The sequence below is a fragment of the Microcebus murinus genome, chromosome 1, assembly GCF_040939455.1.
Source record: "Microcebus murinus isolate Inina chromosome 1, M.murinus_Inina_mat1.0, whole genome shotgun sequence".
Lineage (NCBI taxonomy): Eukaryota > Metazoa > Chordata > Mammalia > Primates > Cheirogaleidae > Microcebus > Microcebus murinus.
The window spans coordinates 137,292,293-137,304,649 of NC_134104.1; the positions used below are offsets into that span (position 1 = coordinate 137,292,293).

A 12,357-nucleotide genomic window follows, 5' to 3' on the forward strand; every position below is an offset into this window, starting at 1 on the left:
AGATGTGTTGAGCATGAACATGAAATATGAACAGAACCAGAGGTTCTGATTTAATTGGTCTTGGATGAGGCCTGGATGTTGGAATTTTTAAAGGCTCCCCAGTGCTACTCCTGTGAAGCCAAGGTTGAAAACCACAAGGCTAGGCAAAACTGAGATTAAGTTTTGCGCTCTATCTCCTTACTGATGTTTGCTTTCCCTTGTTGCCCTGCTGCCTACATGACTTACCTTTGTTTGCTTTCCTATTGAATCTTCCCTTAGTGCCATGTTGGCTACCAGCTTCAAGACTGCAAAACACTCAGAGCTGCTCATCTCCAAACAAGAGAGGCATTCTTTCCCAGTAGTTCCATTAAAAGTCCCAGGGAGAAACTTAATTGGCCTGGCTTTGGACCCTGTGTGTCCATCTCTCAACCAATCATTCTGGCCAAGGCAGTCATCCCTCTGCCCAGCCATGTTCATTCCTGTATCAGGGCAACCCCACCATGACAGATGCTGGGCAAACGGATGTGTGTCCACTCCACTGGGTTTGGTACTCATTATGGTTATCACTTATGTTAAGGCTTTCATTCTAATCATCAGCAAAATGTGGTGGTAGTCCTAGAAATAGTTTTAATCAAACTGTTTAAAGTCTAGCTTTTTAGCAATAATCTCAATAGAATCAAATGACTCTTGCTACATGTATTTTTGATCAGCCTGTGTATATTGATCCCATTTCAAATATCATAACCTTGACATAGAGTAGTCCTCCTTCCTCTCATTGGGCATTGGTTGCCAGGAAAAGACAAAAGTTATAGTGGAAATACTGCTGAGTTTCCCCTTCTAATCTGCCTCTTAATTAGCTTTGTAGCCTTGGACAAGTCCCTTAGCATTTCTCCATTAAGTGTCTGCTCTGTGAAACAGAGATAAAAATACCTGTCTATCTCATAGGGGTACTGTAAGGATTAAATGAGATAATGTTGATGAGATAATTTTGAAAAGTGTATCAACCTACAGTTGTAAAGTATTACTTATGCTTTACTGGCTAACCAAGAGGTATTAGCTATTATAAGTAACGATAAACATCCAAATGCATATGTTCAGAGATACAAGTTTTCTCCTGATATGTATTCTTCTGGTTGTAAATCTGATTGGGTTACAGATTCTGTCTTTGCTAAAACAGAATTTTACTGAAAATCTTTAAATTATTTTTTTCAGAGACTATTCCTAATCATTAAGTATGATATCAAAATCAACCCGAAAAGAAAAAAAAAATGTATAAAACCCAAAATTCATTCATATGGGTATAAACACAATTTGTTTTCAAAATAAACTCACTTGGTATTTGGGATAACATCTCTCATTTGATTTTTATAACCTTTGAAACAAGTTTGCTGGCCGAACTTTCTTAGCCTCCAGAGCTTTGTCTATAGAGAGATTTTTTTTTTTCAAATTCAATCTCACATTTATGGCCTTCTTTGAATCTTTCTATGATAAAATTTCTTGTTCCATTCTCTGTGTTTTCCTCTGAGTTTCCTGAGCATCAAACATACACACACACACACACACACACACACTCACAGAAACAGGCCCTTACATATAGCACATGTCACATATTATAAAGGCTATTTGTTTAATATGGTTTTTTCTCTAATTCTTAAAAGTAGTGACCCAATGTATCATTCTGTCCTCTTGTACCTAAGAGTTCTGATATGTATTAATATCTATAACCCAGTAAGTGTTGAATAAATGGTTGATTCAGAAAATTAATATTTTGAAGCTGAGGAGAAGTTAGAGTAACAAGGAATAAAAGTCAAAAATTATTAAATTTTCTTTTCAATTAATAGAGGAATATACTTCATTGATTAACAAATATTTACTATATGCCAGATATTGAACTAGATATAGGGTATAATAGTGAAGGCCATAGATACAGCTTTTGTCCACATTGAGGTAGACAAACAACAAATAAATCATTTCCAACTTTGATCAGAGCTCTAAAGGAAATAAGCAAGAGGTGGGAATAGACAATAATTGGGGAGACTTGATTTAGATAGTGTGGTCAAGGAAAGGCACTCTGAAGAGATGATCTTTCATTTGAGACCTGAAAAAATAGAACAGATTAGTTTTGCAGAGACTCAGAGGAGGGCATTTCTGTCAGAGGGAAAGGGTGAAAGAGCATGAGGTCCTACAAGAAGAGCAAAGGGGCAGGAACATGATGAACATGATACCCCCAAATGAAGTGTGGGTACCATATCACTCAGGGCCATTCAACCAGATGAAGGAATAAAAAGCAGTGGTAATCTACTGGGTTTTTATTAGGGGAGTGACACCCATACACACACATACAGCTGTGTGTGTGTGTGTGTGTGTGTGTGTGTGTGAGTGTGTATGTGTATAAATAATTTTTTTAATGTATTATACTTTTAAAAACATGTTAGTTCATCATAAATATGGTTTATTCTGGCAAGTGGCAAAGGATGCTGATATATTCAATTATCTGTGTAATGCTTTACATAGGTTGCAAAGCCAATGAACTCAAATGGCATAATAAATACAAAATGTAAAACATAGTGGTTACAATGTATTTAGTAGTGTTCTAATTGTTATACAATGCTTTGCCTATGTCAGCTCATTTTAGTCCTCGCAACAACCCTATGAAATAAATACTATTTTTTTCACCATTTCCCAGATAAGGAAATAATCACAGAGGGGTTAAGCAAATTTTCCATGTCACACACATTAGTAAGTAAGCAATGGGGCCAGGAATAGGGCAGGGCAAATGCCATACTCAAAATCAGCATTAATCAAAGTGTAATCCACACGCCGATGCCCGTGTATGAATTGTTTATCATTGGTCTGTGATGCATGCAGAAATTGAGAGTAAATGTGTGATCAGTGGTCTTGTGCCTTTGAACAAAGTATAGACCAGTTTGAGTGTTGTCAAAATGGTGTGGGATTGCATGTGACGTGAACTGCATATAAGTCATGAACCATAAGGAACATATTTCAGTCAATGATGGATTGGGAGAAGAATGGTCCTTCACCTCAGGTAGTTCAAAAAGTAATGCTCTGAGCAGTATACTCTGCCACCATAGATGAAATGGAGTGTTAAATCTCTTCTCTTGTGTCTCCTGATACTCCACGTAATATGTCATGTGCAAAAAGTATCATTTATAATTTGCCTCTTTGAAACTCATTTCATATTTTCCTCACCTCTTAGGCCCATGAGGAAGTAAGTGTGAAAAAAAAGTCCAGAAAGGGAAATGGTCATATGACCTCTGGCTCTCCATTGGCACCCCCAAATAGTAGTTTACCCATAGTATGACAGTCACCTTCCTGCAATCATTCTGCAACACCTTTGGAAATTGTGAGCCTATGGGAGAAGCAAGGTAGTATAAGTGCTAACTACTTATCAATATTGTATCTGGTAAAGTGGTCCAGAAGATTTGAGAATGGTGTTAATTGGACCAATATTATGTGCTGCATTTTTTTCTCTACCAAGGAAATAACCTACTCTTCTAATAATAATCTACCAGCGTGGAGAAATGGGATTGGCTATGAAGTTTGGGTAGATTTCTGTAATATTATCACCCTGGGATGGGGTGGGATGCAGAGGGACGCTGAGGGGAGTTTCACAGTTCCCTCTTTGTGTGTGAAAACTGGCACAATTATTCTCAAGTGAAAAAAATAATATGAAATGATGTTCCTACTATTATGCAGAAAATCAGTGTCAACAGCACATTATTCAGAAATTTTTACCTTTTAATCCAATATGATAGCCCTTAAATCATATCTCCCACCACCCCCTTGCTCTGTCTAGAGGTTTATTTTGCTCACTTAGCAAATGACTCTTTCCAGGTCAGATATCAGATATATGGCACCTGGGCGGAAGGTATGAGTTCATTTTCATCTTTTGTGTTGTTGTTATTAATGGTACCTCATGTGTTCAGTATTCTTTGTTGGCTGTAGAACCAAATTCCTCTCCCTTTCCCAAAAGAGAACAGGACTGACATTCTAGCATAGGAACAGTTTTATTATTTCTCCTCTCTCCTCTCTCCTCTGTTCTCTCTCTCTCTCTCTCTCTCTCTCTCTCTCTGGAAAATTAGAAAAAACTTCTGATAAAAAAATCATAGCATGGAGTCAATAAGTGACATATTGTCAATAAGTGAGTATTTCCTTGAAGTTTTGAATAGAATTATAGCTCTGGTAAAGAGATTCTGAAAGCTTACGATTCTCATAAAGTCCAGATGCTTCCATAAACAAGGCACACACAGAGGTAAAGAGGTAAAATGTGGAATTTGGGGGAGACATTTAGTTCCCATATTGTCTTAGTCTAAAATAATGAAAATTTCATTTCAAATTACTCACCACCTTATTCCAGTAGAAGACAAACTCTGCCTCAAGTAGTTTGCTTCTTGCATAGTAAATGAGAACAGGGAAGCAATTGCTCTGCTGCACACAGTGACATGAATGGTCCCACACATGTAATACTGTATATGCAAAAGCATGGATTTGTGCTATATTGATATCTTCCTTAATACTTACTACTTATTGCATCTTAGTTTTGCATGGTTTTTGTCTGTTGCTTTTTAAATCTAACTTGCTTCACTTAAGAAATTTTCCCCTCGTGTGTGGGGAAGAGGAAGGGATATATGAAAACCAATGCTCTGGGGTGTTCAAAGTTCTTCTATTAACTCTTGGAAGCACTAAAAATCAGACAACTTTTATTGGATAACGACTGTGTTCATTGAAGTTCAGGAAGCAACACTTTGTTTTGACTTTAAGAGATAATACTTATAATGTGATCTACTAACACATTTTTTTTTCAATTTTAACATAGACTCTAGCTATGTGGCAATTCAGATTTTTAAAATTTATATCTCCTTTCTACACTACCATCTCTTAAACAACTAACACAAAAATATTCTTCATAATTTTAACATAGAATCTAGAGAGATGGCATTCTAGATTTTGACGTTACTTTTCTATTTCTTTTACTAACCCTATTTAAGCAACTGAACACTGTGAGTGATTAATGAAAAAACCTATACACATATAGACATAGCTATACATGCATATTATTAATAACTCCTCTGATAAGAAAACAAAACAAAGCAGATGTCCAAGGGATCTGGTATAACTATCAAAGAGAATGGCTTTGGGAATCATACACTCTCCTTGTACTCAGGCCCCAGGAGCCACAAGCAGCCACCCATCTACAATGTCATAGCAGGGGTCCTCAAACTTTTAAAACAGGGGGCCAGTTCACTGTCCCTCAGATCGTTGGGTGTGCGCACTGTGGACCCGGGACGAGTCGGCTGCTAAGCAAGACAGGCAGCGGCTGCAAAAACACCCAGCGGGCAGGATAACTGTCCTAGGTGGGTGGCATGTAGCCCACAGGCCGTAGTTTGGGAACGCCTGTCATAGATGATATAGCCTGTTAAAATAACAATGCTTTTTATTTTTAGGATGCTGCTTATAATGAGAAGGTGATCTTTGCCAAGATAGCAGTTATCGTTTTGACTCCTTAAATAAAAGTTGTATTTTTCGATGCTAAGAATGAAAACTTAAGTGGAAATATTCCTTTTCTGAGACTAGCTTGCTCTCTCCTCTCAACACTTGTCTACATGGGAAGAGTTCCAATGTGTAAAACTGTCCTTCTCGATTCTGCCTCTGATACTGGATGCACATCTTTTGGCTATCAATGTTTCCTGATGCTACTTACCCCTTGAAGATGGGGGAAAGGCTGAAGAAAGTTATTTCTGTGATGTTAATCTTTCTTCCAAGACGCTTGTAAATTGACTTGCCAAGAAGGGTTCCTCTCAGTCTACAAACATGCTCTAGAAATCGATGCAGGTGGCTAGTTAAATTCATGGTGGTTCAGACTCACACTGTTGTGTGTGGGTGTACACTTGGGAGTCGAGGGATAGGAAGATATTGTCAGCATAAAATAGATTTCATACTAAACTGTGAGCTCCTCTAGGTCAGTCACCTTAGTCAACTTTATTTCTTGGCACGTAACTCCCGTACCCGGCAATGTTTTGTAGTAACTAAGAATATGTGTGATCTAGAATCCAATTATTCAGGTTCAGATTTTGGCTCTACTACTATATGATCCCAGACCCTAAGTTTCCTGTGTTTTAGTATTTTCAATTGTAAAATGTGGGTAATATTATTGCTTAATTCAAGGAATTATTATGCAAACGGAACAGGTAAAGTGTAGAGTGTGTAAAGTATTTAGCCGATAGTGAGCAACTGGGATATGTTAACTACATTATAAGTATTCTTTTACTCACCAAACTTTGATGTGAACTGTTACCTTGAGGTGGTTAGTAAAGATGAAACCATAATGGGAGAGAATCTGAATGTGAAGATGTTATTCTAACTTTGCTTGCGAAGTGAAAACACAGACACCAAAAAAAAAAAAAAAAAAAAAAAAATGATAAGCCAGAGAGACTCCAGACATATGAAGTAACATCCAACAGCATTTGAAGGAGGGTAATGAAGTAAAATAGAGGCCCACAGCTCCTCTTTTCTGACCTGAAACTTTTTATTGAACTACCTGTGTCATAAAACAGGGAAAGAAGTTTTGCTGCCAGTGACGATAAGTTGATGCCTTAACCATATTAATGCAGCAAGTGTGACCCTGTCTTGATGTCTGGAGTCTAAATGAGAAAAGGTCTGAAAAAAGAGGAGCATTTCAGAGGTTGAGAACTATGAAACCAATAGGCGGTTTCCTGCCGTCCCAGGCCACTCTCCATAAAGCATCCTTGCTCCCTGAGGGCCTCTGACATTCCTCAGTGTTGTGAGCAGGGAGGAGAGAAACGCTTTCTAGTTGGCTCAGATTACTTTCTTCTGGTTAAATGAAAAAGTATTAGCGTACGTTTCTTGTCACCACAGTTCCAGCTGTCCAAGTCAGTGCTTTTGGAGCAGAAATCTTATAACTCCTAAAGTTAAAAAAAAAAAGTGGTGCTGAGCAAACTTTCCCATCTCTGACACCTTGTTTCCTGCCTGTTGTGAGCGACAGGAAGGCAAAAAGGTGAAGTCTAAACAATAGACACTCCTCAGTGAGTGCTTAAACCAGCACTGACTGAAGGTACATATTAGTAGTAGTTGCCAGTCTGAAAGACACTGATCAGGGTGGGAGGGGGGAGGAGGGGATGGGTATATACAACCACAATGAGTAAGATGTGCAACATTTGGGGGATGGACATGCTTGAAGCTCTTACTCGAGGGGGGAGGGGGGCATGGGCAATATATGTAACCTTAACACTTGTACCCCCATAATACAGTAAAAGGAAGAAAAAAAAAAGAAAAAAAGAAAAGAAAGCAAACCCCTTAAGGAGAAAAATTAGCTGGACTGTTTTTGCATGCTACTCCTGAGCACACGCTAAAACAACCACAGTTGCTTTTAATGCCCAGCAGACCTTCAGGACTAATCATTACCACAAGACATCCAGAACTGTCTGGTTAACACTCAGACCCTAATCCCCACAGATTTGTCCACTCCCTTTTCTGACCCCACAACTGACCCCCTACCCTGGGCCCTCTGGAACTCATAGTCATATACAAAATCTCTTTTATCCTCAGTTTTTCCTGAACTCTTGCTTTCATTTTTTCACTGAAACTCAAACTTGGATACTGCAGAAGACACTGCTTCCCCTAAAGCTACCCTATATTGGGGAAGCGTACCTGCAGGTGCCAGTGGGCCTTCCTCTTTGCCATTTCCAGATCATTCTCACTTCATGTTCTGTACAAACCTCCATCTATGAATCTCATGCATCTTTAAACCATGTCATCCACAATCTCTGCTTACTTTATTCACTGCGTCCTGGACTAATCCTGCCATATTCTTGGTGATTTTAGTACCTTGGCCTCTCAGTTCTTTGGCCTCTTCTTCTTCAATGATTTTTATTTCTATCTTACCTCAGCCACTCCTTCAATGGCCATAATGTAAACTCTGTCATTACCAATTACTAAAAACCCTCCATAATCCCAACCTCAGGCATCTTACTCTTGGATTACTTCTTCCTATTTTTGCAGCTCAGCACTTTGGGTATTCTGATACCAACACTTTTTTTTTTTTTTTAATCTTTAGGAACTCTGAACCGTTATTTCTATTTTCTTTTCTTTGTCATTCATTCTCCTCATGCTTTCATGTTCCTACATACTCTGCTTAGATTCTGAGGAAAATCATTATTATTCTCTTGCATACACTTGTACAAACTTTCATTTCCCTCTCTCTCTCCTTTGAGCCAGTCTGGTAAAATCCTAATCCTGGCTGTCTCCACCTGTCGTCGTCGTCATCTTCTTCTTCTTCTTCTTCTTCTTCTTCTTCCTCTTCTTCCTCTTCTTCCTCTTCTTCCTCTTCTTCCTCTTCTTCCTCTTCTTCCTCCTCTTCCTCCTCTTCCTCCTCTTCCTCCTCTTCCTCCTCTTCCTCCTCTTCCTCCTCTTCCTCCTCCTCCTCCTCCTCCTCTTCTTCCTCTTCTTTCTTCTTTCTTCTTCTTCTTCTCTTTTTTTTGTTACCTGCATACACCTAAACAGGGCTGGAGAAAAAAAAGTCTACTGTGCTGACAAACTATTCTCACTCTGATTATGACTACTAACCTCAAGTCAGCCCTAAGTGCTACCACACAACCTATTAATATTATATTTCTCTGGTCCATTCATTCTCTCACTTCCCTAGATGAATGATTTGTACTTTCTCTCCTCTCTCCAGCTCCAAATTTATTCCAGCTGATAACTTTGTTACTTCATTGAAAACATAGAGGCAATCCAAAGAGAACTTCAAAATGGTCCCACTACATCTTCCAACCCTTCCAAACTACCAACATCTGTATCCTTACACTCTTTTTCTTTCCTATTACCGCGGATGAATCATCAGTGTCATCTTTCCACCCATGTACTGGGTCTCATGCCCTCCCTTGGATAGAGAACAGCAATCATCACTCTCCTGCACCATGGATTATTTTTGCCCTTTCAACTGAGTTATTTTTATCAGCATACAATAATGCATCTTCTCTTAAGAAAAAAAGAATGAAAACTCTCAACTGCATTTCATTTTCAGTGACTGCCTGATTTCTCTGCCCCATTTTAAAACCAAACTCCCTAAATGAGAAGTCTCTCGCTGTTTCCACTTCCTCTCTTCTCATTCTTTCTGAAGCCACTCCAGCCGTGTTTTCATCTTCATTACTGTAGCAAAATGACTCTTATCAGCATCATCAAAGATCTGTATATTGCCCAGTCCAATGGACTACCCATTTCTCATTTTACTTTTAAATCTTGACAGCATTTGACACCCTTGATCAACTGTTCTTTCTCAAAGTTGGGATTGTGAGTCACTGTTCTCTCTGATGTTCCTCCCAAGTTCAACAACTGCTGCTTCTGAGTCTCCCTGGCTGGTTTTCCCTTATTTCAATGTTAGAGAATTCCAGTTCTCAGGCCTTGGATCTCTGGATGTCTTCATCCTTACTCATTTCCTTAGGGAGCTCATCTCTTCAAATATCATCTATATCTTGATAATTCTCAAATGTATATTGCTAAGCTTGACTTCTCACCTAAACTTCAGACCTGTAGGAATCTGAAAGCTAGCATTTCCATTTATGATGTTAAGTGGGAATTCCAGCATTAACATGTTCAAAACAAGTCATCACTTCCTCCCAAACCTGCTGTACCTTCAGTCTTTGCAATCAAAATAAAGAGGCAACCTATATCCTTCTCTTTGATTCAACTGAAATGTTCATTCCTCTTTTTTCCCTCGCATGTCACATATAATTTATCAGTAAATATTAATGGCTCCGCATGACCATTTCTCACCATTTCCAGCACCATAATCCTGGCCCAAATTTACATAATTGCTTGCCTGTATTATTGCAATACCTCTTTAACTGATAACCCTGCTGATACCTCTGCTTCCTTGCTATCTGGTCTCCACCCTGCAGCCACAGTAAGCCTTTTAAAACAGTAAATTCATGGCATGTTTCTGCCCCTAAACTTCTAAAAGTTTTCCAACTCATTCCAAGTAAAAAAAAAAAAAAAGTTATTGTAAACATCCGCAAGGCCCTGCTACTTTTTGTCTTACCCTCTTCCTCTCTCCTAATTTACTGCATCCTAACCATGCTGGCTTCTTACCAATTTCTTGTGATAAGAGGACCCCAACCCTCCCTCCTGCCACTCCCATCCTCATTTAACTGTTTGGTTCATTTACTCAGTTCTCTGATGTCATCCCACCAGAGAGAACTTCCCCAGCAAAACTATATAAAAGTGAATATATGTACATGTGTGATACATGTGTATCACTCCTCTCTTCTAGATTTCCATATACCTCTACTTTCTTAGTTTGTTTCTATATTCTAAAATTGCTCAAGATAGATTGTTTATTGTCTGACTCTCTGCAATAGAATTTAAGGTTCAGAAAGGTATAAATTTTTGTTCATTACCAGATTTCTAGTACCTAGAAGAGTACATGGCACATAGCAGAAGCAAAATAAGTATTTGTTGCTGAAATAACTCACTGAATAAAAGAGTATAAGATTAACTTTGACTGTTTATCTTTTTTTTTTATTACTGTAATGTTTAACCCAAGCTTTGCTTTCCAGGAAGGCCACTGTAATTAGAGAATTTGACATTGAATAAACACCATTTTATGCCTGCCCACTCACCCTGCTCCCCCCCCGACTATGTGATGACAACCTTTTTCTGTTACAAGAAGATACCATTTCTTCCCTACAGAAGGAGATTATAGACATATCATTGGTCAGTTTCCTGCAATATTGGTCTGAGCATTTGAAAGGAATTGAGTAGAAAGGGATAACATTTAACTAAAAATTAAATCCTCTCTTGATATTTTTTTAAATTTAAAAGTATCCTACCTTAGGAAAAATAGTGCAGTGATAACAGCAGGATCAGTTTGACATTCCCTCTAGACAGGAACATAGTAAAAAATGGACAAAAAAGATCCAGGTCGTGCTATCTTTGCTTCCCCTCTGATTGTCCAGATATGTTTCTTGGTTATGAATTTTCATTTCTCTTCTTTGTCATTATCTTGCCTTTTTTTGTTTGTTTGTTTTCTGTGTTAAAACATCCCACCCTTGAGATTGCTGTAATGGAGATCCCAATCTCTCATAAGACAAGTTTACAAATTTAATGAAGAAAAAAGTGAGGGGGAAAAGCTATATTTTAGCTACAAAACTGCGCTTGGCTCTGCCTTTGCTGCCTGTTCACTGATGTTAAAATACCTGAACAAGTGTTTTATCACACAGACTGGACTGTTCAGAGGCATGCATGACACACTGAACATCCTTAGGCATAACTTATTTGTGGACTGGACATCCTTAAGTACATCCGGACTCCACGGTCAGATTACCAGACACTGTAAGTCCTACTCACTGTCTTGATTCAGCATCTCCCATCTGGCTAAAGTATGAATTTTACATTGAGTTGGATGGTGACAGATATGCTTAGCAAAGTGTCTTCCTTTGTTCTAAAATTCTCCGTGTGATGGACACTGATTGGGGCTAGGGAAGTGGGTACCAAATAAAACCACAGCAATAATCCTCAGCCTGTTTGCAGAGTTGCAGACTTTACTCTTGTCCGCTAAATGAAAGTTGTGGTTTAGTTTTGTTTCTCTCATCAAGATCTGCTGTTGGGAGGTTTCACTATGAGCAGGTTAAGTCCTTATTAGCTCCAGAATTGGAGCTCCAGATGGCTGGATGGCTCCAGAATTGCTTTCTAGGGGTAGGAGTAAGGATTAGGGACTGCTGGCTGGTGGAAGGAAGCGTGGGGGACTGCTACTGAGAGTAGCCAGCACACTCTTTTGACTTAGATTGTATGTTTGTTTGTGATGGCTTTGGTAGATATTCATAGCCAATAAGGGTGCTGATGGAAATTAGAGAGGTTTTAAGGGACCCCTCCTAACAAGACCCTTTGGTACCACCCCTGCAAAAAAATAAAGCGTTGATTGATGTTTGCATGGCTTTATATTAAACTCCATTCTGAATGAGTAGCAGAGCTATGGGATATTTTTAAAATTCTTTTGAAAATTGAAGATTGCTGGAATCCCCTTACCCTACCCCCTGCCTTTCTAGATAGCTTGGGGATTTCCAATTTCAGCAAAAAATGTTACTGTTCTAAAATAAATAGATTAGGAAAATATGGTTTTGACACAATGTTTTTTTAAAAAAAACTGTTTCATTATCACATAGCCAAAGAGACATTTTATGATTTAAAAAATGTTCCCTAGTCAAATAAGCTTGGCAGATACTGCCTATTAATGCATACCACTAAATCTAAGATGCCCTAGCTTATAATATAGACTATGTTTTAATGTACTGCTAAGAAAAAAATGCTATCAATTAAACTATGGTTTGAGTATAAGAAGCA

At 38.5% G+C, this 12,357-nt stretch overlaps 1 protein-coding gene across 7 annotated transcripts in view; it reads left to right on the plus strand.

The window, feature by feature from the left end:
* RBMS3 (RNA binding motif single stranded interacting protein 3) overlaps positions 1–12,357 on the plus strand; it is a 675,854-nt gene that overhangs the window by 85,556 nt on the left and 577,941 nt on the right. The window lies entirely within an intron of this gene.